Here is a 26,062-nt window from a genome sequence, read left to right as displayed (position 1 = left end):
TTCCAAAGTACTGCTTGAATAATTCTTATTTCTTAAGTAAAATTGCAAAGAGTTGTTTAAAGTGTCTTTTCTACAATGTTATTGCTGTTTACCAGGGTTGGGTGTGATGAGGAAAAAGAAATCTGGGTCAAAATATATTTTTTTAAAAAAAGCTTTGTAAAATAAACAAGGTTCCTATTTACTTACTATGTATAAACAGCCTCTTACCAAGCCTCACATCTCTGCAGGGCACCACTTTCAGATAAAAACATAGACCTGAATGGCATCATCCAGTCTCCAAGGAAACCATGTAAGTACCTCTCTCACTGTGTACTTCTCTTATTCAGAGTTTAAAAGCTAGCTGAGTACTGAATAAGTAAGTGTTTTTATTTAATAATTATACGGGAGGTACTTTTTGGAGCTTGCTAAAAAGATGCAGGTTGTTGATTGTTATGTGCATCATAACAAAACCCTTGTGTTTTCATCATATTTCATAAAATTATGTGTTTAGTCCTGACCTCTCCATCAGTTCTCATTCTTATGTACAAAACCGCTATTCAAAGACTTAATGAATTGAGAGCTTCAAACTTTTCCAAGACCCACTAGTATCCTACAAACTGGGAATCAAAGGCCGCATGGCAGGACTAGTTATCTAGGTGTAAAAAAAAAAAAAAATCCTGAATTTAAAAATGAAAAAAAAGTCTTAATGTCTTATTGGTAAATGTTAATAGCAACTTATTGGCTTCAGACATACTTAAGGAGTAAACTAATGAATAGAAATGAGGTTATGTTTTTAACCTAGCAAAACATCTTGACAATAAGTAGAATCACTAATTTCTCACTGTATTTGCAGAAAGGGTTAGGATCTTAGTATCTTCCTCCATTTCTTCTTTTCTTCCCTTCTTTTCTCTTCCTTTCCTTTCCCCCCCACCCTTCCCTTCCCTTCCTTTCCCTTTCCCATCTCTCCTTCCCTCCCTCTCCCACAGTTAATTCATGTCTCTGTAGATAATGACAAGATACTAATATGTTTGGAGGAGCTATGCTATGAAATCTAACACAGAAGTTTAGTTTCTAAACAATGAACACATTGTTAGTCTGGAGAAAGATCCATTCATAAAATATTTGAAAAATACACGGAAATTTCTACTATTTTCTTTTTTTAAAATTTACAATGTGTTTTTAGAAATCAAATTATTTTCCATATGAAATAACTATAAATTATTATTTATGTACTTTTTCATGAAAATACTTAAAATTCAGAAATACTCAAGTAATTATAGAAACCTTTTTTTTTTGTCTTCCAGCTCAGTTATATAGTTTATGTAGTCTTTTAAATACAGATAAACATCTTTTTATCAAGGCTTCTATGGGTTACACTTAAATGTAATTGGCAAAGCCATGTGTTTTGGGAGTTTTTCATATTATTTTCAGTCATATGTTTCAATGGAGTAGTAAACACTTCTCGGCGCAGGTTCTCTCAATAAACTTCCACGGTAGGATGACCAGGGATCTTCATGTTCAATTGCAAACTAAGTGTAGGGAAATTTTAATTTTTTATATACAAGTACCAACTCACATTCTGTTTCGTTAATATTGTTTTAACTAATTTATTTGCTAGAAGAGAGAGAAAGAGAGCGAGTGAGCGAGCGAGAGAGAGACAGAGGACTCACTGGAGAATCTAGCCACTGCAAATGAACTCTGGACTCATGCACCACCATGTGCACCTGGTTTATGTGAGTTCTGGGGAGTCGAACCTAGGTCCTTAGGCTTTGTAGGCAAGTGCCTTAACCACTAATTCATCTCTTGAGAGCCCCACCCCCATCTTGCATTCTTTATGTATTTCTGTATTTTTTTTTATATATTCTACAAAATTCACCTTTCTGCCTTGAGCGAGAAGCAACTGGGGTTTAGGCTAAGGATGTTGTTGGATTCTTGGAAAGGCATAAGGATAACTGGACTTAAGAAAATGCTAAGCAGTTATTTTATGCTAAGTAGTTGAGGCCAAAAAGAGGGATCACTTGCTAGCTGCGGTTGAGCCATTGCTAAGGAGACTTTGAGGCAGAGAAGGGTTGGCAGAAACCTTTATAATTAAAGCAGTAATTGAGGGTGATACTGGCTAATATAACTTTCTTTAAGGAGGAAAAACAATCTTTTTAAAAATTTTTTTGTTTATTATTTATTTATTTCAGAGTGACAGAGAGAGAGAGAGAGAGAGAGAGAGAGAGAGAGAGAGAGAGGGAGGGAGAGAATGGGTGCGCCAGGGCCTCCAGCCACTGCAAACAAACTCCAGAGGCATGCACCCCCTTGTGCATCTGGCTAATGTGGGTCCTGGGGAATCGAGCCTCAAACCGGGGTCCTTAGGCTTCACAGTCAAGTGCTTAACCGCTAAGCCATCTCTCCAGCCTGGAAAAGCAGTCTTTTGAGATTCACTCATACTGGAAGGACAAGGGAAGCCAGCACTGCATTTCCCATAAGCATTGTTTAAGTTTGACACTTTGAAGCTCCTGTACCAATAGGAAAGTGAGTTTCTAGAAACATGCACACACCTGAGACTTGTCGTTCAGCAGGAGTGGCCTCTCCAATGTTGTGTGACAGAGATAGTGGAGATTTAGGTGACAATACAAATACGCTACGGCTGTGTTTGCTGACAGGGTAAACAGTAGCCATGTGTGGCTGGGCATTTGAAGTATGGCTAGTGCAACCGAGAAGCTGGAGTTTGCATTAATGTAACCTGATTAGGTGCGGTGATAGAGTCGGCATATATCATACGGCTACAAAGGTAGGCAATAGAGCTCTCGTCTACACCATTTAAATTGTGGAGAGATTGAGCTGTGCATAGACCCACTATCACTCAGCTGTATCTTCTCTGCATGCCACATACTATGTACCCCGTCTAAAGTAATGTCTGAGGAGTAAGTGTATCCCAACATTTACTTAGTTGTGTTGCAAAAGATATTATCCTGTGATTGACTAAATTTCAGAGTATTTTGCTTCCATCAGAAACTAAAGTACCTTTATTTTATTTTATTTTTTTTGGTTGTTTTTTTTTTTTTTTTTTTTTTAGGTAGGGTCTCACTCTAGGTCAGGCTGACCTGGAATTCACTGTGTAGTCTCAGGGTGGCCTTGAAGTCACAGCGATCCTCCTACCCCTGCCTCCCGAGTGCTGAGATTAAAGGCGTGTGCCACCACTCCGGCTTTAAAGTACCCTTTTGCAAACAATTTTGAATTATTTGCAATCTATCATTATCATTTTTTGTGTGCTTACTTAAGTATTCATATGGTCATTGTGGTATAATTTCTTTTAAAAATTTTTCCTAGAGATAAATGTCTTTAATATTGTTGATGGGAAGACATTATAGTATTGCTTTATAATCCAAGGGTCACAGCCTTAAAATGTCCATTGTGAGTAGCAGCGCATCGAGGACATACACTAATAGAAGTCCTGACTACAATAGTATTTGAGTTCAGTTACAATATGTGCCATGAATCCTTGCAAGTAATTTCAAATATGTAACCAACTTGCAGAGATGCTCACTAACTTCTTTCTTTCCTCTGCAGCCAACTCCACTTCCAAAGTTTGTATCTGGATTTAAATCTCCTCTGTGGCTTTTTCAAGCAGCCTGTGTGCATGCACTTTGGGACATATGACAGTAGCTCTATAGTAATGTGGGAACATAATAGGCAAAGTAGTTGCTAACTTATATTAAACATTTGAAACAGATTTTTAAAAAATTATTTTGCTTATTCATTTGAGAGAAAGAGAGAGGCAGATAGAGAGAGAATGGCCATGCCAGGGCCTCCAGCCTCAGCAAAGGAACTACAGAAGCTTGTGCCACTTTGTGCATCTGGCTTAAGTGGGTACAGGGAAATTGAACCTGGGTCCTTAGGCTTCACAGGCAAGTGCCTTAACTACCAAGCCATCTCTTCAGCCATGATACAGATTTCCATAAATTATTCAAGGGTTTACCAGCTTGGTATTCCTCCATTTGTATAGGAACTCTCTCTTTCTCTTCCCCCTCATATCCCCCCTTCCCCCCCCCCCCGGCCTAGAACCACTGCAAATGAACTCCAGATGCATGCACTAATTTGTGCATTTGGCTTAGGTGGGTCCTGGAGAATTAAACCAGGATCCTATGGCTTTGCAGGCAAATGCCTTAAATGCTAATCCATCTCTCCTGTCCCCCCACCTTCTCTTAAGCTTTGAATAAAAATTTCCTGTGCTTTATTTTAAAAAAGAATTTAAAAAATTCAACTTGTTTTTGAGTGCTTATTATTCATAGGATATTGAAGGAGAAGTTATAAAAATGTGTTTTAAGATGGGAGAGTTAGCATCTTTCCTTTCAGAAACTACATTAGTTGGGCTTGGTCATATCTTATAAACGGACAGGATTCGCACATTGAGAGAGACCTCTGTTTGTAAAACTTTTGAGCAAGGTACTCTGAATATCCCTCCATTTGTAAAACCACTAGATTCTGGATAAAGAACACTTTCTAGTGAATTATTTGACTTCAAAATATTTTCAAAACTCTCTATATAGTCTTTATCCTCTCCTTTAAATTAAAACCTAAAAAGTGTGAATTGAAAATGGAACTGTGAACAAGAAACAGGAAAGTTAAGAGTAACAAACCAGGGCAGGAGAGATGGCTCAGTGGTTAGCTTGCCAGCTAAGCCTACAGACCTGAGTTTTATTTCCTAGTACTCACATAAAGGCAGATGTGCAAAGCAGAGCATGCACCTGGAGTTTGCTGACAGCAGCTGGGGGCCCTGGTGTACCCATTCTCTCTGTCTCTGAAGGTCTTTGTGGGGCACGCCTTTAATCCCAGCACTCAAGACACAGAGGTAGGAGAATCACAGTGGGTTGGAGGCCAGCCTGAGACTACCTAGTGAATTCCAGATCAGCCTGGGCTCAAATAAGACCTTATCTCTGAAAAACAAACAAACAAACAAAACATAAAGAGTAGCAAAATGAATCATACAGTGGATAATAATATGTATCGTATTTTCAAGGAAACTGTTGGATAGCAGACATGCTCTCTTAAACCTGCCTTATTTATAACAACTATAGAGGATCCTAACCAACCACATTTATAGGCCAAACTTTTTTTTTAAAATATATTAATTTATTTGAGAGAGAGAGAAAGAGAAAGAAGAAATGGGCATGCCAGGGCCTCCAGCCACTACAAATGAGCTCCAGATGTGCTACCATGTGGGTCCTAGGGAATTGAACCCTGGTCCTTTGGGTATGCAAGCAAGAGCCTTAATTGCTAAGCCATCTCTCCAGCCCATTTTTTTAATATTAATTTTTATTTTATTTTTTAATATTTTATTTTTATTTATTTGACAGAAAAAGAGAGAGGGAGGGAGAGAGAGAGAGAGAGAGAGAGAGAGAGAGAGAGAGAGAGAGAGAGAAAATGGGCATACCTGACTCTCCAGTTACTGCAAATGAACTCCAGATGCATGCGTCCCCTTGTGCATCTGTCTAATGTGGGTCCTGGGGAACCAAACCTGCATCCTTTGGTTTTGCAGGCAAACACCTTAACCAGTAAGCCATCAATCCCTCCAGCCCCAATTTTTGTTTATTTTTATTTTTTGAGGTAGGGTCTCACTCTGGCCCAGGCTGACCTCCAATTCACTATGTAGTCTCAGGGTGGCCTCGAACTCACTGCGATCCTCCTACCACTGCCTTCCCAGTTCTGAGATTAAAGGTGTGAGCCACCACACTGGGCTCCAGCCCCAATTTTTATTTTATTTTAGTTTTAACAGGTTATTCTCTTTTATACCCTCACCCTAGCTCCTATTATCCTGGAGACCCTCCTCAGTGAGGTTGTGGTATTCAATGAAGGGTCATGAGGGCCTCAGTCTGTCCCTGTGAGGTGGTGGGGCACTGTGCCTCCTCCCCACTTTGTGGCTTTTACAATATTTCTGCCCCTCTTCTACAATGTTCCCTGAACCATGGCAGGTCTGCTGGAAGTCTGAAGTAGTGTTCTCTGTAGTATCTAGACTTCTGCCTTGGTAGGTTGTGTTTGTCAGGCTGGCAATATGAGCAGTATTCACGTTTTCTCTTCTGTAATTTCTCCTGGGCCATGGAAGAGGTGGTAGAGGTGGCCCAGCATATAATAGGCTACCTTCTTTTCTTATTGATGGATCATGTTTACCCTCAATTTTCTCTGCCACCTGTAAAATAATGCAGATTGCCCAAGCATGAGTGAGAGCAGCTTGGGTTAAAGGGGGTATGAAAATTTGAGCCTTTCATAATTTTTTATTTATTTTTATTTATTTATTTCTGTTTTCTTGATGTGTAAGCCCACTCTTCCAGAGAGCAGTGGGAGCTTCTCTCTAGAGTCTATGAGTTTCCTGACAATGGGATTCTGACTTGGTTTTAGTATCAATATGAGTTCTCTCCCACTGAGCTGGCCTCATCCCCAGAGAGCAGTTGATTACTGACAGAAATAAGCCGTTATTGTACAAGTGTGCACTTCTTGACCAGCTGGTTGAATTCATAGGGTCTTCTGCTTATTCATGCTGTTGGTGACCATTTTCCTTCAGCTTCCTCCATAGGGCTGTCCAGCAGATCTCTGTAGAAGAGTGGTGTCTTCAGGGTATATCCCCAGGGGTTAAGCAAACATATATATGTTTTTAAAATTCTCTTTCCATGTCTCTCATTGTCTTCAGAAACATAGTCTTCTACTTTATATTTACTCATCTATTTTCAGGGGAAACAAAAGACTTAACCTTATTCAGCAGCCACTGTACCTTGTGGAGAAAACATTGTTCCCTGTTAAGGTAGGGTGACAAATCACAGTTTTCAACATGCTTGCAAAATACTCTGATCTCTACATCCCTGAGAAAGCTGTTTTCCTGCAGACAAGGATTTAGGGGCCTCTAAATTCTTAATTTTTATCCCAGTTTACTATGCATACACTTATACAGCAGCAAGTTTATCTTTTACTATGAAATCCTCAAATATTCTAAGGAGTAGAGATAATGGAGTACTGGCCTTCAGTCAAACTTTAGCAGCAATTACATCACAGACAATTTGTTTCCATCATTTTTCTACTTTTCATCCCCCCTAAAGTATTTTGAAGTTGATCTCAAATATGACAATATTCTTATGTTAATAATGTAGTGTGAACTTTTTAAATTTATTTATTTATTTATTTGAGAAACAGAGAAAAGGACAGAGAGGGAGAAAGAGAGAGAGAGAGGGAGAGAAAGAAGAGAGAATGGGCACGCCAGGGCCTTTAGCCACTACAAATGAACTCCAGACACATGTGCAACCTTGTAGATCTAGCTTATGTGGGCCCTGGGGGATCAGATTTAGATCTTTGGCTTTGCAAGCAAGTAGCTTAACCATTCAGCCATTTCCCCAGCCCAGAAGTTTTTTTTTTTTGTTTGTTTGTTTGTTTTTAAAGATTAACACTTGTTTTCAAGTGTTTAACTGCAAAAAAATAACATTATTTAAAAAGTTTATTACATCTGAAATGTCAGTGTTTCCTTATTATCCTAAAGTATGGAAAATCCATATTAGACTATTTCAGATATCTTGTAAATTAAATTTTTATCCTTCCTATTGCTTGAAGTACAAGTCAAGAAAGGCCCACATACCATGACTGGCCAAGGTCCTCTTCCCTTTCAGACTGCAAGTGTGCACTTCTCTTTTCTTCCTTGCTGAGTTTGTTTGGGGCTGTGGATTGTCCTCTAGTTTGCACTCCGGTGAAGTTCTTTAATAGGCTCCTTTGTCCTCCATCTCACCTTTCAATTGGTAATTAAGATTCTAAAATCTTAATCAAATTCAAGATACTGCTTCCTTTTTTGGAGTTTTTTATTAGCATATGTTAATCATATAAAATAATTAGTTTCATTGTGACATTTTCCTACATGCACACAACATACTTATTCTATCTTTTTGTGGTATTAGAAGGTAGTGATGTTCATTGCTTACATCCGTTTATTCCATAGAATGCAAAATGCTAATATAATTTTATTTTTGATTCATTCATTAGCAAGAATGCTTCCATAAAGATAAACAAGGTTTTTACTTTGAGTTTCAATTTATATAAAACCATCAAGATGAAAGCCTAATTTATTCCCTCCATTAATCAGTTCTCAACATAATGCGCAGTTACTTAGCATCCTCCAGAGGTGAGCACTGTTTTTCTAGATGTCATTTTGAACATGACAACATTGTGTTCCATACATTGGCACTGGATACAAAATCGTCACATCTCTGGTTACTCAGTCGATTTGAACTGGTTCATACATGGTTTGAAAGAGCCTCAAGCTTTTGTAAGCCTCCATGACGAGTGATGTGTACTACTTTCACATAAACTACTAGTACACTCGCTTGCTTTGTGCTGTGACCGTTTGCAGTGACTCGGAGGGTCCTGACTAAGAGCATGAGTAGAGATATACTTACCTTGTGAACGCTTTGAGGACAGAACCCACTGCCTCTGGGCTAATTATATATATAACATATGATGTATAATTATATATAATACATATTGTAATTATATATGCATACATGTATATACATACATACATACATACACACACACACACACACACATACACACACACACACACACACACACACACATATATATGTGGGAGGATCGCCCTGAGTTCGAGGCCACCCTGAGACTACATAGCGAATTCCAGGTCAGCCTTGACTAGAGTGAAACCCTACTTTGAAAACCAAAAAAAAAAAAAAAAACAAAGTTAATTTTTTATTTGTTTGAGAATGACAGACAGGCAGAGAGAGAAAGAGGCAGATAGACAGAGGGAGAAAGGGCATGCCAGGGCCTCCAGCCACTGCAAATGAATTCCAGATGCATGCACCAACTTGTGCATCTGGTTTACATGGGTCCTGGGGAATCGAGCTCTTGAATCAGGGTCCATAGGCTTCAGAGGCAAGTGCTTAACCGATAAGCCATCTCTTTAGCCCACAGTTCATTATTCTTTATTGCTGGGTGGCATTCCAAAGAATAGACATATCTGATTAACCCATGGGTCAAAATTTGAGTATTTCCAGAGTTTCGCTATGACAAATAATTGTTATGAATGTTGGTATATATGTATGTATGTGAAAATAAACTTGTAAGATTTTTAAGGATGGGCTGGAATGATGGCTTAGCAATTAAGCCACATGTCTGTGAAGCCTAAGGACCCAGGTTTGATTCTCCAGGTCCCACGTAAGCCAGATGTACATGGTGGCAAATGCATCTGGAGTTCGTTTACTGTGGCTAGAGGCCTTGTAAGTCTAAGGAGGCTAGTGCTAGGGATTTGAACCAGCTAGTATCTGACTTGGGACAGTTGTTTCTCAGAGCTATACATATGATAAAATTTCATAGTGTCTCTACACATGCATAAATACATTTAGGAACACACATAAATAGTGAAATCTGAATACCCTGTATGGATTGTACCAGTCTTAGCTGGGCTTGAATATTGTAGTTTTGCAAGGTTAACACTGGAAACAGATACCAGGTAAAGTATGCACAGAAGTTTGCACATTTGTTTGCACATTATTTTTTTAAAAATGTATAACCATCTTTAAAACTGTAGTTTTCTGGAAGACAGGGAGAACTAAGTTGGCAATTGAAATACATCCTAATAAGAGTGAAGAGAAAGTAGTACCCAGAGTACCTGTGAAGGAATACTGTCTAAGGGGTTCTGTGCTGCCATGACAAAATGCCTGCTTTGGTTACCATGGAAAGCTGCTTCTTGGGTTCAGGATTTCAGTGGCTGGAGGTTCCAAACAGCAAGCCTCTGCCATGTTGCTAACTTGGTAGAAAGGCAGAACCGGAACTGATTCTGCCTGCAGAAGGGAACACATGTTAAGTGTGATCGTTTGAATGGATGCCCCCGCCCCAACCCCAAATAGATTCAGGAGTTTAATTCAAGCTGGTAACTTGGCTGGAGGAGGTGTTACTGGGGGCAGATCTGAATTCCAGCCAAAGATATGCAGGGCTGTACAAGGTGGGGTTTTGTCCTTGAACTGTCCTTGCTTGTGTTGGAGCAGTGGCTGTTTGTTTTTTCTGTCTGTCTGGAGCTGTGAAAGTGGGCCCGGTTCTTCTGCCATTGTGGAACTTTCCTTCTATCTGTAAGCTTCAGTAAATTCCATTCGTCCTATGAATTGTGTGTGGTTGGGAAGTTCATCCCAACACCATGAGGCTCTCTGTGGTGTGGCAGTGACAAAGGGAGCCAGAGATCAGGGCAGGACTGGGTTTACTCTTTTCCTACCAATCCTCTCTTAAGAATTAACTCAGTTCCATAAAACCTTACCTTCTCTAATTAAGATAGCTCTAGTCCATACATGACGTTGAAGTTCCCTGTGACATAATTATTAGACCCTACACTTTTTAGTTTATATCACCACAGTATTTCTACACTAGAGACCGAGCTTCCAGCACATGAACTTTTGGGAAACTAAACATTTCCCAATTATAGTAAATGCCTTGATCTCATTCCAGAACAAAAGAGCATGTCTCCATTACTTTTGTCTCTATAACTTTCCCATCAGGCCGTACTTCCAGATGAGGGACCTGTACTATCAAGAATGGGCTAGCAGAGACGTTGAAACTGACTACCTTACAACAAAATCACCAGCCCTACTTATGAGTGCTTCAAAATACCTCAGCCATATGAGGCACATATTTTATAAGAAAATACATAGAAAGTTAACAAGACACTTGCCTTCTCACAATATGGTCAATTCTAAGCACAAAGGTCCACTCTAAATTCATTCATGAGTAAGTTTCAGATTGCACACAAATTAGGGATCACTTCTGACACTATTTCTGCCATCAGTACTGGTTAGCCAAAGCTTACCTTGACTTGTTTAGCAAGGCCTTTGAACATGATGATTAATGCATACAGCCAATGAGCTCTGTACATGCATTGTCACTGGTACCGTGGCTTATTTAAATTTGTTGACAGATTGTCACATTCTGAATATTCTTGTTTTAAAAGTTTTTTTTTTCTTCCTAGGAACTTAGTAGAAAATACATTATTTCAGAATGCTGGAAGAAATCTCTATTTTATTTTTGTTGGTATTAGTAGCAAGTACTGGAAAAGCCACTCAATATAAATTTATGCTCTTGTCAAATTGTGACAACTCAGTTGTCTTGGAATTTTTATTAGGCTGTTTCTAAATTTCACAAGCCTTACAACGGTTAGATTAGAAATGTTTTGATTGTCTTCTCATTGTGAAATTTACCCTCTTCCCCATGTCAGGAGAACCTCCTTTGAAAGTTCTATTGGACTAAGAAGGATGTGAGAGTCTTGGCCTTTCGTTGCTGGCCCACTCTCAGGAGAAACTTCTGGAGTTTTAAGCCTGACCAGAATCTACTTTAAACAGCATCATAATGTGTATGTTGAGTATTTTGTTAAATGTCCTTCATCTTGATCAGCATAGTAAGCAATTTCACATGACGTGTATGTGGTTTGTGAAATTTAGCACTTGGTTCTGTCTTTGAACTTTGGTTGCTTTTGCTTGAATTGATGACTTGGTAGGGCATGGACTCAGTTTTACAATTGTTTTGTTTTTTTATTTTTATTTATTTATTTGAGAGGGACGGACAGACAAGGAGAGAAAGAGGCAGATAGAGAGAGAGAATGGGCACAGTGCCTCCAGGCACTGCAAACAAACTCCAGACGCGTGAGCCCCCTTGTGCATCTGGCTAACGTGGGACCTGGGGAACCAAGCCTCGAACCAGGGTCCTTAGGCTTCACAGGCAAGCGCTTAACTACTAAGCCATCTCTCCAGCCCTGGACTCATTTTTAAAAGTCTATATTTAGTAGGCTCCTAAGACTTTTCCCCATTTTAAAAATTCTGGCAAACTGTGTACAACTTTTCCTCTAAAAGCTTTGTTAATTTTGATTTTCTAGAGAAAAAAGCTTTCCTTTTGTGTGAACAACATCCTTAAAAGTCTTTGAAGTAGACTTTCAAGGCCTGCCAGCAGTGTAGCTGATTTTGAATATTGCTTTCTTGTCTTCCAGTTGATGCAAGGCTGTGTGCCTTGATTTTCTGATGACCACACTCATTTCTGTGTCCTCTCCTTTCTCTGTCACTGTCCCTGGGACAATTATTTCCCATTTCCCATTTCTTTTTGTCTTCAAGCTGTAGTTACTATAGATGTTCTTGGCATCTTATACCAACCTCATACTCTACATGTCTCATTCCAACTTAAGATTGTACCAGTGTTTGGATATAGACAATTATACCATTAAATACTATTACAAGTACTTTATGGTAATGAGTAAGAATTAATAGTGAGGGATGATTTTTATATTTATAGACTTGAAGAAAATGATGAGATTTTATTTTCATATTTAATATTTTGGAAATATTAATCTTGGAATAAGAGTTGTATAGGCACCAAAATCATCTCTCCAGTTTATACTGGCCCCATCTGCCTTTTCCTCTGTCTCTGCCTGAACAGAAATGCAGCCTGATTCTACTTGTAGGTAAATCTTTCAGTCCCTAGACTACATCTCACAGTAGAGAATATAATTAGAGCAGTAGGTGGTCAAGGATCCGCAGCTAGAGTCTCACGTCACTATTCACTCTCAGATAGGATCTGTGTAATTCAGTAGATCTGCAATATCATAACGAAGGAGCTAACTTTCTGGGACCGGTGTGGCTGTATAGGCATAAAATGATCACTGTTTTTCTGAATATGAGGCTAGACTTCTGCATGGTTTTCTTGGATTCTATGTGTATACCCTTCTTCTCCTCTGGGGTACTTCAAAACACAGATTAGATCTGATAATGACCGCTACCTTCCTGTTTGATGAGTATTCGTGATAATCTGCTCTATGTCTATTTGGTTTGATACATTGTGACCTAGAGCTCCTTGAATGACTGCAGCTCATTCTACCCCTACATTTTGCCTATCTAACGCACTGATCATTGGGTGACAGCTGCAGGCCATGTCTGCCATGCATTTGTGATAGCAAATGTAAACTCTGACTGGAATTGCTTGATACCCATCATGCCTCACAGCTGTGACTTCTAAACTCTCATGGGTGGCATATCACTGAGTGGACCATTTTGAGAGGGTCTCACACTCTCACACTTGTTATCTAGCCCTTATTATTTCTGTAAACTTTTTTTTTTAAAAATTCAAAATGTTAATAATAAAACCCCTTAATATAAGGAGCCAAATCAAATATGAGTTTCCTGACTATGGGAATGTGATTTAGTCTCCAGTACCAGGCATGAGTTCTTTCCCACTGAGTGGGCCTCATGTCCAATCAGAGAACAGTTGGTTACAGAGGCTGTGGGCTACTATTGTGGAAGTGTGTACTGCTCCAAGGACTGGCTGATCTTGTAGTCTGCAGGCTCCCCTGCTTATTCATGCTGCTGGTGACCATTTTCTTCTAGCAGCTTGGTCAAATAAAGGTACTGTTACATTCATGTTTACTGGTTTTAAAAGCCTGGTATGGATTTTCCTCATAGCCCAACTCAATTTGCAGTAATCACATAACCACTGTTTGACAGCCTTATGTGGGCAAGGACGGCTGTACTACGCTGTGCTGGCTGAGCTTAGAAAGCATGGTGGAGGAAAGGAACACACCTTGTGTTGGTTGTATTATCCTCAGTATACTTCCAATCACAAACTTTCTTAGCTTCAATTAATGTCACAAACTATGAAAGGATAATTCTTCATCCTGGATGACCATTAATTAATTCCCACATCATTTTATATTACCCGAAGTACTTTGTTAATAAGAACAAACAGATCAGGTGATTTGAATAGCACTGATTCACTTATTCTGGAGTCTTTTGAGCCCTTGCCTTCCATCTTCCCATCACTACTGAACACTCTAATGTATATTGTCTGTGAAATTCTCAAGCTGTCTTTATGCCACCTACTGCCTTCCATCATCTCACCAGACTTCTTTCCAGAGGTTTCATTGGAAAGTACTTTGGGATTCCCCAGTGATATTCATGGCTCTTGCTCATTACACTGTCCTCGTTAACTCTTAACCAGGCCCTTGTTGATGACTAAAATGTGTGCTGTTTTCCTTTCCATGTCTTCCATAGAGTAGAATATGTTCAGAAATGTTTGGTGAATAAACATGTATCTTATCCTCAGTTAAGGTCTGGAAAGCAAGAACACATTTTTTTATTCATTTAGTGTATTTTAAAATTATTTTTACTTATTTAGTTATGGGAGAGAGAGAAAAAAAAATGGGCATGCCAGGGCCTCTAGCCACTGAAAATGAACTCCAGGTGCATGCCTCTCTCCAGTGCGTCTGGCTTACATGGGTTTTGAGGAGTCCAACTTGGACCCTTAGGTTTCGAAGGCAAGCACTTTAATGACTAAGCCATCTTTCCAGCCCGTTTAATGTATTTTTATTTGTCCAACATAGTATTTAAGATTTAGTTGGTGTTTAATTAATTCTTGTTGACTCAACCAAGGGTTATAATTGGCTATCCTAGTCTTAGTCCAAAACTACGTTTATCAAACATAAATTAAATCAAACCCATCACTTTTTTTTTAATCTGGACATTCTCTCTCTTTCTCCGTCTCATACACACACATGCACACACACAAATCCACTTTGCATATTTCCACAATTATCTATGAAGAAAATGAAAGAATGAAGAAAGTGTTACTACATGTACTTTATACAAAATACTTAACTTTTGTCAGAAATGAAAGTAATCATAGGTGTAGAATGGCCATCAGGGAAGAATGTAGCTCATGGATACTTGCTCCTTTCTGTCACAGAACTGAACCTACCTGAGCACTCCCACATGGGACGGGGCATAGGGCAAAGCTCATCATCTCTACGATGCTCACTTTGCTAGGCAGACCTATCAGATCCCAGAAAGACTGCTGTAAGACACTGTAAGTTCAGGAAAAGATGACTATGGGAAAAAGTTTCAGTGAAGTCCAATTTTATCCTCTTTCCTTTTTTTTTTTTCCCCCCTGAGGTAGATCTTACTCTAGCTCAGGCTGACCTGGAATTCACTATGTAGTCTCAGGTTGGCCTTGAATTCACAGCGATCCTCCTACCTCTGCCTCCTGAGTGCTGGCATCAAAGGTGTGTGCCACCACACCCGGCCTCATCTTTCATTTTTATAATTATGTCCAGCACATGTTTTCAGAAGAAGTGTGTAGATAGTAGTCTGTTTCTTAAAAGTTCTGTTGTTTAGCATTTGTAACATTTTGTTTATTTTCTTGATTGATTAATGGCAGTTAAATTACCTTAGCATGCAAGAACAGATTTTACAGATTTTGACATAAGATTAAACAGCATCAAGCATAACTAATGTGGTTTCAGTGGCATGCTATGTATTAAAGCATAAAATTTAAACACACACTTCCTCGGATATTTTTGCAGTTACACTGAATTAGAAAGATTCAAATCCTGGAAGGATCCACATGGTGTGTGTTAGGGAGGGGCAAGGGTTTAATAATTCAGATTATTATGCAAGACTGTCCTGAAAAAACTGATTGACTTCAGCGATGTGCCTTGAAAGTTCAAATTCAAGGTGTGCACTTATTTCAGTCCGCTTATTCTGAATGTTTAAATAAGAAATCCTATTTCTGGGTATTCTGAATAACTCGTTGTACATTTATTCCTAATAGTGAGCATTTGGACTAATGATGGATTACTAATGAGCATGTAAATGTACCACCTGATTACATTAATATATGATCTTCCATGACGAGGTCTGAAATGCACATTCCTAATATGTATTTCTTTTCCCCAAATGGCAATGTGGTGTATACTGAGCAGGACTGAGACAAGGGTGTTTTTCTTAAGAGCCACTGATTTAGTCAATTATCAAAAATCACATTATAATAAATGCTGTTCTAAGAATTTTGATTAACCTTTAAATAAATGTTATTTGCAAAAAAACCCCTGCCAAATGCATTAATGATAAATCATGAAGTGGTAGTAATTACGAACATGGCTTTATAGATAATATGGTTAATTGATACCACCCTCTCAAACATACACAGCACATCGGCTGCTGTGAGCCTGGATTGATAGTAATGGTATCTGTGGCAGTTTTGATGCATTGAGGATGACATGAGCAAAATGGAAAGTCGGAGTGCCTTACCAGGGTCATTCTCTCATGGACATTTGATGCCCATGGCCAAGTAAATTTTTAATGACACATAGTCACTGCACACCTTTCAGCCTTCAGGAGAGGTAAGTGGACATTGATCTGTCCTAATTAGCCTTGCAGAGCACTTCAGACATCCCTGCAGGAACACTATTAGTTAATAAAATGAGAGTTGCTTTTTTTTCCTCTTTTCCTTTTTCAGAAGCTCAGCACTTGCTCCTTGGATGACTGTATTGTTTTGTTAATTTTTTTTTTTTTTTGTAAATTCATGACTCATGCCTCATGTTCATCCTTGTCTTTGACAATGTAGCATTAATGTAGTTGCATAAAATGTAAGCAAAGCTAAGGAATGCGTCTGATTATGAAGGTTCATGGCTATTAAAAGAAGCCCATAGGGCCATATCCATTCTTTTCCTAATGTATAGGGTGCTGACTGCATAAAATTGTTGGAAAGGCATTAAGGATATACTGGCAATTCTGTTGAGCTGTGCAGTGGGATGTTTTTATGATTGGCCATCAAGGTGGCTCTGGGAAACCTGATTTTCAAAGAAAGGTAGCCCAAGCACTTTGTAATTGCTTGAGACTAGTATATTTTACATGAAGACATCTACTCTTCTCTTAAGAGTTTAGTGTTCACCTGGTTTTAAAAGGGCATAGGCTGAAGAATCCTGACTGTTTATCTTGGTAATAAACCAAGCAGTGTTTGTTATTTATTATGAGATTGGAGAGAGAGGCATTTCTAGCAAGGTGCTTATTATAATTGTGAAGTCACTCAGTGATAAACGTGATATAGAACAGGTGGTGATAAGTCCTATCTCACTAATCAAGTCTAGTCCCTTGATGGACTTGGTTCCCTGGGTCCTGGATAGAATTTGCTCTTACAAGAGTACATCTATCATGCTGTTGGTGTAGCCATTCATAACAGTATCTCGATTTGCCCTGGTGTACTTGCAAATCAGGCTGTTGGCTGCACAAGTACCCACTTTAACTGCTTCTTGATACTAACCAGAGATTAAAACTTTGCATTTTCCCATACACCTTTAGATATTATAATACTGTTCATATCAGATGACTGGACCTTGTATGATGAGATTTATCCGGCCTTTGAGAGCAGGTTTGGAAGTGGCACGATGGCTACGGACATAGGAAGACCTTGTAACACTGGAGAGTGACACTGACCGTGGGCAAGATGGATGTCACTGAAAGAGGCACAGGACAAAATTTAATTTCTTTACAATACAGAAAAATCTGTAAAACAAATGTTAAAAGATGTCTGAATATATCTTTAAGGTATCTTTCACAAATTTTACTTGAAAAACTAATTCCTTTCAGTTTTGTTTATTTTTAAAATTGAGTATTTCATTATTATGAAACATATTCTTTGAATTGTCTCGTTCATGCATTCATGAACCATTTGTTGATCATATTCTGTGTGGTAAGTAGTGTGTTAGATGCTGAAGAGATAAAGACATGTTTCCCGCCATAATGTTTTATTAGTTATCATATCCTTGTCGACAAGTAACAGAAAATACAATTGCAAAAAGGTCTGGTTAAGAGGACATTTGTTTGCTTACTCCACAGGAAGCCCAGCTGTAAAGTGAAAATTAAGGGTATTTTAATCCAGGCTTTGGGATTCCTTTTTCTTTCATTGTGTTCATTATGTTTGTTGTAGATCCATTTCATCAGTGGCTGGAAAGAGGATGAGCACCAATGAAAGGAGTTTTCAGGAAGACCTAGAAAACTTTCCCAGACATCTCAAAGTCTTCTTTGGATTTTGGTGATCCTAGAGAAAAGCACAGGAAATTCAACACTGAGAGATGCAGACATTCACTGGCTCATTAACACTGAGAAGGAATCTACTTCAGTCTAGCACAGGTGGAAGATCAGGGACAGATTCCTTAAAAGGACTCTGACAAGGTTAAATCAAAGAGGAAGAGAATGAATGAAGACCTCATATGTAAAGACAGAAGTAAGAGGCGCATCACACAAAAGCAACTCCTTGCTCACCATGAGCTCTCAGCTTCACCTTGCCTCGCTCTGGAGATTTAGCAAAATCTTTCTGTAATCTCACAATTCCCTGCACTTAATCCCATTTTAATTCTTACCACACTTGATAGGTATTCATCCTACTTCTTATTGCATTCAACGAGATTCTGATGGCCAATGTCTGTTTAATTCTCCTGTGTAGTTTGGTGCTTCTTATAGTGTTTAGAATATTGTAGATGGTTAACATTCTATTCTTTAAATGTATACAGAAATGGATGGTTTATTGTCATTTTTCTAATGTCATAAAGTAGCATGATGATAAATCCCATGGCCCTGATTAGAATACCTATAGTCATCAAATGTAGGCAGTAAACTCAAGTTTTAAGTATTTTTTGATTATCTTATTGGAGTTTATGCCTCTGATCTATTTTGAATGGCATTTTCTGAAGAATAATTATTTCTATCTACTCTACAATCCTCAGTGTGAAGAAACCTCAAAAGTAATTGATACTTGTAATGTGTTGAATGAGTAAGTTTTTGTTTGAGGAGTCTGAGTCTTTAAAGGTCAATGGCCTATGCATAAAGTTTCAGTCCATGTTATTTTCTAATATTTATTTTGATTTTTATGATTTTTGAAAATTGTAATGGAATAACCAGTAGTGTATTTTATTGGCATTAGTAATGAAAGTAATGGAGCAATGTGAAAATATTTTTGGAACTGATGTGGATGGTATACTTTTCATGGTTATAATTTGCAAATATAACACATGAAGAATATTGAACATCAGAAACATTTATTTTGAAAAAAATTGTGTAATAATGGAAGAAAATTTGATTGTCTCATGACAAAATCCAACCCACAATTCTATTTGTGATTTTTAGGCTCTTTTCTGGTTTTACATAATTTTTGTGTCTTTAAAACTCTTTAAGGCATGTCTGGAATGTTTTCTTACAAGGTTGTCTCATGCAGCTCTCTAAGTTCTAATTTTATTTATCATTACAAGTTTGAAATCTCTTAAGATCTCCCTTGCAGTGTTAGTTAGAGAGAATGATTTTAGTGAAATTTCATTTTTAGTGAGACTTAAGTTTTAGTCTAATTTTCCTCAATTATAAAAGTATTTAAAGTAAAAATCATAGGTTTCTCATTATAAATATTATTTACACTGTTTCTGTAATATACTGGAGACATTTTCCATAGTCATATATATTTGAGTAATTCTCAAAGCAGCACACAAATTAAAAGCTAAAAGTCTCTGCCTCTTGGGAAAAAAAAATGGGACAGTGTAGTCATGGTATTAACAAGAATGGCAAAACCTGATAGTACTTCATTTTTTTCATTTATTGTCATCAACAAGGGTAGTATTTTCTATGAAGTCATATAATTCCTATAGTAAGATTTTTATTATATCAAAAATTAATTTTTAAAAATTTGGCTTATGTACTTATATGCAAGAAGTGGAAAGATACTTATAATTCACTGATTCTCAAAGCATTCTTTTGGCTTCCATGTGATCATATTATAGTCATGAGACCTGATTAATTCTTTAAGGGTTCTAATTGAATGAATTATCTGAGCCATTGCCAAGTACACTTGTTTGGGATATCTCAAGCTTCTCATGGTCTCACAGGAAAAGAAAATGACCTTTAATAAGCTTCTCGGAGCTTCTGCTGTTTGGAATAGAACAAACTGGAAACAAACCTTTGCTTCTCCGTGCAGAGAAAGGGACTTGAGCTTTGTGACTTTAAGGGATGCACCTGGGCCACGCATGACTAAGGGGCTTGAGGAAGAGGCTGTTCTTGTGCGTCTTGACTGTGCACTGCCTGTGCTTGCATAGTGCCCTGCTCCTCTCCCAGACTCCTCCAATCTCCTAAAGCTGTTGTCTGATGTGAGAAGACAAATTCTTGTAAGGAGTCATTAAAAAAAACAAACAAACAAACAACAAAAAAAACCACAACAAAACACTGGTTTTGCTTTACAGGATGGAGATGTATTAAGGAGTTAGTCAGGCCCTCAAAACATTAAGTAAAAGTACTTTTGGAATTTAAAGAAGCAATTTGTTTAGAAACTTAGCCTATGGAAGTTCACCCGAAGCCCAGGCTTTCCTCATTAGTCAAGGCGGCGAGGCTGCTCCCTCAGGAGCCCGTGCTGCCTTTCCTCCCGTGAGCTCAGGAGATTGGCACTGCTCTGCGGTAGTGTCACAGCCCGCAGTCATTGAATGCCTCTTCTTGTGAGGCCAGGATCCCACGCCCAAGTGCATTTAGTAGGTCAGTACAGTAATTTTAAATGTCTTTCTTTCAATCTTTTGCCATCTTCAATTATACCTTTCCACCCTACTATTTGTGTAATTTTCTTCTGTCTGAAGTCTCTTTACTGTTGTTCTCTATTGCACAGCATGACAAATTACCCATCAAGCCATATCTTTTCAGCCCAGAAATGTGCAATAACACAGAGTCATGGCATTATCGCATGTTGTGCACTTTATTTCCTCACAGTTCATTCAAGTGTGTCACTTTATTTTCCTGGCTTCCTTTTGTCATCATGGAGATTAACCATTTTATCCTTCCTAAACTTTAGAAACAATTAGAATTTCATTAGGGGGGAGCTGAGAGTGAATGCTCGCTCAGTTCCACATGGAGTGTACTTTTCATATTATCAGTGACAAAATTAAAGCCATGAAACCTGAATCCTTTGTGAAGGAGAGACTTTAGAGGTTATTATATAGCCGAGTAACTCTCACTCTGGACAAGAGAATTATTTGAGTCTGTGGCCACCCAACACATTAACTGTAAGAAACCATTTAGTGTGACATGGAGTACTAGGTTTTTCTGTCCTCCAAGGAATGAAAATAAAATTAAAAAAAAAAAAAAACAAAAACAAACAAAAACCTCTCAGGGACTCATGTTCTCTGTACACACTCCCCCACCACCCTTAGCTTTGGTAAATACCAACAGTGTACCGTGTGTGATGAGATACAACAGATATTGCAAGTACGTGTTAGAAAATCAATTGTTTCTGATGATCTAATCAGCAGGGCTACAGTGGTGAAGCAGACACACCACTGGAAATAATTAGATCGTATTCAAAAGCATTTATGAAGCTCCACTCTGTTTATAGCACTGCTCAGGTTGATTGTTGTTCTGCCCAGAGAGTAGAGGAGTTGGGCAGTTAGCGATACTTCTCGATTCTTCAGGGTTCATCAGCTGTCTTATGGCAACGTTAAATCTATCATTTCCTTACATTACATAGGTGAAACATATATAGGACCACGGTGGTTGGTAAACAAAACGTTCAAAGCTCTTGTGCCACAATCAGTTTATAGCCTGCCAAATTATAAGGGAGATATATAAGAGAAAGGGTGGAAAAAGGGCATTAAAGTTCAGCTTTAGCCTGAAAGCTTTTTTCATGAAGAGATTTGAGAGGGCAAGAGACAAAAAAGAGAGAGAAACAAGATGGAGGAGAAAGAGGAAGTCATGGGCCATGAATTATAAATAATTAGCAAGAGGAAAGATAATAAGACTCATTTTATGATAATGAGGGTTTTCACAATTAAAAGAAACAGGATTATTATAATATGAGTTAGAATTTCTTATTGATGAGCAAGGAATTAACTAAAAATATTAGTTAAAATGCTTTTAGGAAAATTGGCTGGGTGTGGTGGCACACGACTTTAATCCCAGCACTTGGGAGGCAGATATAGGAGGATTACCAAGAGTTTGAGGCCACCCTGAGCCTACATAGTGAATTTCAGGTCAGCCTGGGCTGGAGCAAGACCATACCTTGAAAAACCAAAACCAAAATCAAACAAACAAACAAAAATTAGGAAAATTGGGCTGGAAGGATTGTTTAGTAGTTAAGGCACTTGTCTACAAAGCCAAAGGACCCAGGTTCAATTCCTCAATACTCACGTCAAGCCATAGATATACAAGGTAGCACGTGCATCTGGAGTTCGCTTGCAGTGACCAGAGGCCCTGGCACACACATTCTATCTGCCCCTCTCTTTCTCTCTCTATCTTTCTTTCTCTCTCAAATAAAATAAATAAATAGATATTGTATTAAAAATAATACTTTTAGGGGCTGGAGAGATGGCTTAGCGGTTAAGCGCTTGCCTGTGAAGCCTAAGGACCCTGGTTCGAGGCTTGGTTCCCCAGGTCCCACATTAGCCAGGTGCACAAGGGGGCGCACGTGTCTGGAGTTCGTTTGCAGAGGCTGGAAGCCCTGGCGTGCCCATTCTCTCTCTCTCCCTCTATCTGTCTTTCTCTCTATGTCTGTCGCTCTCAAATAAATTAATTAATTAAAAAAATTTAAAAAAAAACAAAAAAAATACTTTTAGGAAAACAAAAGCTATAAACAGACTTGATCCTGAAATATGGTTATATTCATAAAACTTTTAATATATGAGATGCACATTTTTATTTTTTATAGATTTTATTTTTATTTATTTACTAGAAAGAGATAGAGAGAGAGAGAGAGATAATGGACACACCAGAGCCTCTTGCCACTGGAAATGAATTCCAGATGCATATGCCACCTTGTATATCTAGCTTTAGGTGAGTACTGAGGAATTAATTGTACCTGGGTTCTTTGGCTTTGCTGGCAAACGTCTTAAAAACTAAGTAATCCTTCCAACCCTGACACACATTTTTCTATGAGCACCTTTATGTTGCACTGCAAACATGCATTTTAACTACTTTTACAAATGAGATAGGTGTTTAAAATAAATCTCGGAAGCGAGCTCCTGCTTTTTTTTTTTTTTTTCATTTCTTTGTATCTTGTACAAAAAGCTAAGTGCTAATCTAGAACTATCTAAGTACAACTGGAAGATGGGAGGAGACCAAAATCACAGAACATGTGCATGTTCACTTTAAACAGAGATGATTACAGAAAAAGCAATGTGCTGAAATCTATCTCGAGACCCCATGAATTAAGGGGTCATGCAGAGGAAGGAGAGACTGACTATAAGCCCTTGACAATAGCTCTAAAATCATAAAGTGCATCAAGTTTTCCTACATTTGATTTCAATTAGCAGCCAGTAATGTAACTATTTTTCTTAAGAAAAATATAAAATATAAGAATTTGGGAGAATGAAAGAGAAAATAGGTACAAAAATTATACATTGTAGAGAACATCCTAAGTCTCAAACTCCTTTTAAATGTATGCTTACACATTATACAAGTTGTCTGCAGACTGAATAGAACAGGTATTATTTAAATCCTTTTAATAAGCATGGAAAATTGGACTTAACAGAAAGGAGGCTTGCCAAAAGTAGAAAAAAAAAAAAGAAAAAAAAATAGTGGACAAAGTAATTCCAAGTTGTGATCTTTCGAACTCCAATGCAGCTAACCACCCAAGGCTATGGAATGCACAAAACATGCCTAGTCCTAGTTGAAAAAAAAAAAAATCAAACCACATTTCAGAGATATAATTCCAAAATGGAATGTAAAATATGTCATTACTAATTTTTAATATTAAATACATCACATTATGGATTTGTTGGGTGAATAATCTATATTGATGAAATTAATTTCATCTGTTTCCATTTTCTTCTTCTTCTTTTTTTTTTTTTTTTTTTTTTTTGGTTTTTTCGAGGTAAGGTCTCACTCTAGCCCAGGCTGACCTGGAATTCACTATGGAATCTCAGGGTGGCCTTGAACTCACAGCGATCCTCCTACCTCTGCCTCCCAAGTGCTGGGATTAAAGGCGTGCGCCACCACGCCCGGCTTTCCATTTTCTTCTTAATATGCCTAGTAAAAAATTATTTTTGTGGCTTGCATTTATAGTGTGCATTACATTTTTATGCCTATTGTGGGCACCTAGTCCATTTATTTTCCAGAAAAATATAAATAATAGGAAAAATAAGAAGAAAAGTGGGAGATCTGGATGTTAGAGTTTGAAGCAAAGTATTTGACCTTCCATGATAACTGTGTGTCTTACATTTCTTTTTTGTGATTCTATTAATTCAAAAACACACACACCAAGTGCTTAGTTTTTACAAGGGTTGTTCTCGGTGTTATGTTGAGGTAATCCTTCAGGAGAAAGACTTCTTTAGCCAAGTCTACCTGGAGGGGAACATAGAAAAGATCTTCTCAGACTGGCAAATCTGTTCTAAGAAAGGCACAAGTAGTGTAGATGTGGAAAAACTGGTTTTTTTTTGCCAGCATTCATATCTGCTATCATGCATCCAAGGGCTTTTTGTATACATGCATGGTCTGTTATCCAAGCCTTCTGAGACAGCTCCTCCCTCGTGGAGGAGGACCATGGTTAAGGAAGAGCTGTGTGAGAGGTGCGCCTCAGAATAGGAATGTTGAGAAAGTCACACACTGTCAAGACCTCAGTGATCATGGCTTTAAAGGCACATTGCGCACTTGGATAGGTGTAAATTGTTACACCCTTCCTCTCCTCCTCCCCATCTTTTTTGAGGCAGAGTCTCACTCTAGATCAAGCTCACCTGTTAACTTACTCTGTAGCCAAGGCTGGCCTCAAACTCCCAGAGGTCTTTCTACCTCAGCCTCCTCAGTACAGGTACTGGGATTAAAGACATGAGCCACCACACTCGGCTTTAAAACCGCATTTATACGCTGTATGGATATACAGCCTAACTCTTAAAGGAATAATTGATCCTACCCTTGCCATTTACAATACTGCTAACCACTGCTGCAGATTCAAGTCTCAAGAAATAGTTACATTTTCACAATAACCATGTCTAAACTTAAAGAAAAAGGAAAATTAAAGAATGGGCCCAAATTTCTTCAAGATTGGAGCCAAAAGGTGGGGCGTACACAGTTGGGTGATGTAGGAAATGAAATTCCACTTGAAAAATTCTTGTTCACTTTGAAATGTGTCATTTTGAAATTAATAACTGCTTTCCTCTAGTGCAGCCTATAAAGAAACCCCATGTACTTCTGCACGGTTCTTCCTTCCAGCTTCATGGAAATTCGCTACTGTTGCTGACAAACAAAATGCCACAAGATTTGTCATACAAATCACATTATAAGAGGTTCCAAAAACTTGACAACGTTGACAGTTGTTTTCAGCAAATGGCTGCTTTACTCTGTACTGTCAATGTTGATGTCCTTGTGCACATGTAAAAGAGCAATGTGATTAAGGCAAGCTTGTCCACGCTATATCTGAGCCAAGTTTTCCGTCTCCGCGTGGCACTGAAAGATTGCTCAGCTGTTGCAGATAAGGCAGGAATAGCTAGCAGATTTCTGCCATTTAAAAAAAAAAAAAAAACCAACATTCTCTGGGCATGCATTTCTGTAGGAATTTACCAACATCTGCTGCTGACCTAAAGTTTTCTATAGAAGTAGCATATTTAATTTGTATAAGTAATTTACAATGCTATTAGTCAAAATTCATTTCCTTACAAAATAATGAAATCTGTTCACTAAAAGGAGATAGGTTAAAGTAAAAAATCATTTATATTCTCTAAGTTGTCATTGGAGTTTCAGGCCTCACACTTTTTGGCCAATACTAAATTTATTTTCCGCATGTTCTCTAAATTCTATTTCACAGGAAAAACTTTTTAGAAAGAAGAATAAAGAGTAAGAGATTTTGGTGATTCCACAGAAGGCCTACACTTCACACTTATCTTTTTTTTATAGGCTCTCTGAAAATGTTTGATTTTTGGAAGCTAATTTATTCTGGACGAATTTTGTAGTTGAATTTTAGTGTGATTTAAAATTGTCATATGTGCTATCCTTAAAAGAACATGCAGGATTCCGGTATTTCCTGTTGTCAAGGTAACTTTGGTAATCTCTAATTACTTTGATTTTGGACAACAGCTTTGCCACTATTTTATTTACCAATGTTCATTTTTGAAATTTATTTTCTCTCTTAGTCCTTATTTCCTTGTGAAATATGAGTACTCTTCAGGTAAAAATACCAAACTTACATGAGTGCTGAGAAGCTAAGTCTGCCTCATGGTAATGTGCTTGTAACTGGATTCATCTATTCTTATTCCTGGTCACCTTCTAGTACAGCTGCGTGTATTAACTGTCTGGCTTGT

General features: G+C 38.1%; 1 long non-coding RNA gene across 1 annotated transcript; it reads left to right on the top strand.

Moving 5' to 3' along the window:
* The first annotated feature begins 226 nt into the window (after positions 1–226).
* Positions 227–18,444, top strand: LOC123454684. The gene is made up of 2 exons (XR_006633441.1): positions 227–289; positions 17,743–18,444. It is a non-coding gene; the product is annotated as an uncharacterized LOC123454684 (long non-coding RNA).
* Positions 18,445–26,062: the final 7,618 nt, after the last annotated feature.

The sequence above is a fragment of the Jaculus jaculus genome, chromosome 14, assembly GCF_020740685.1.
Source record: "Jaculus jaculus isolate mJacJac1 chromosome 14, mJacJac1.mat.Y.cur, whole genome shotgun sequence".
Classification (NCBI taxonomy): Eukaryota; Metazoa; Chordata; class Mammalia; order Rodentia; family Dipodidae; genus Jaculus; species Jaculus jaculus.
The sequence above is the reverse complement of the archived record's forward strand: the minus strand, read 5'-3'. Positions and strand labels throughout refer to the sequence as shown.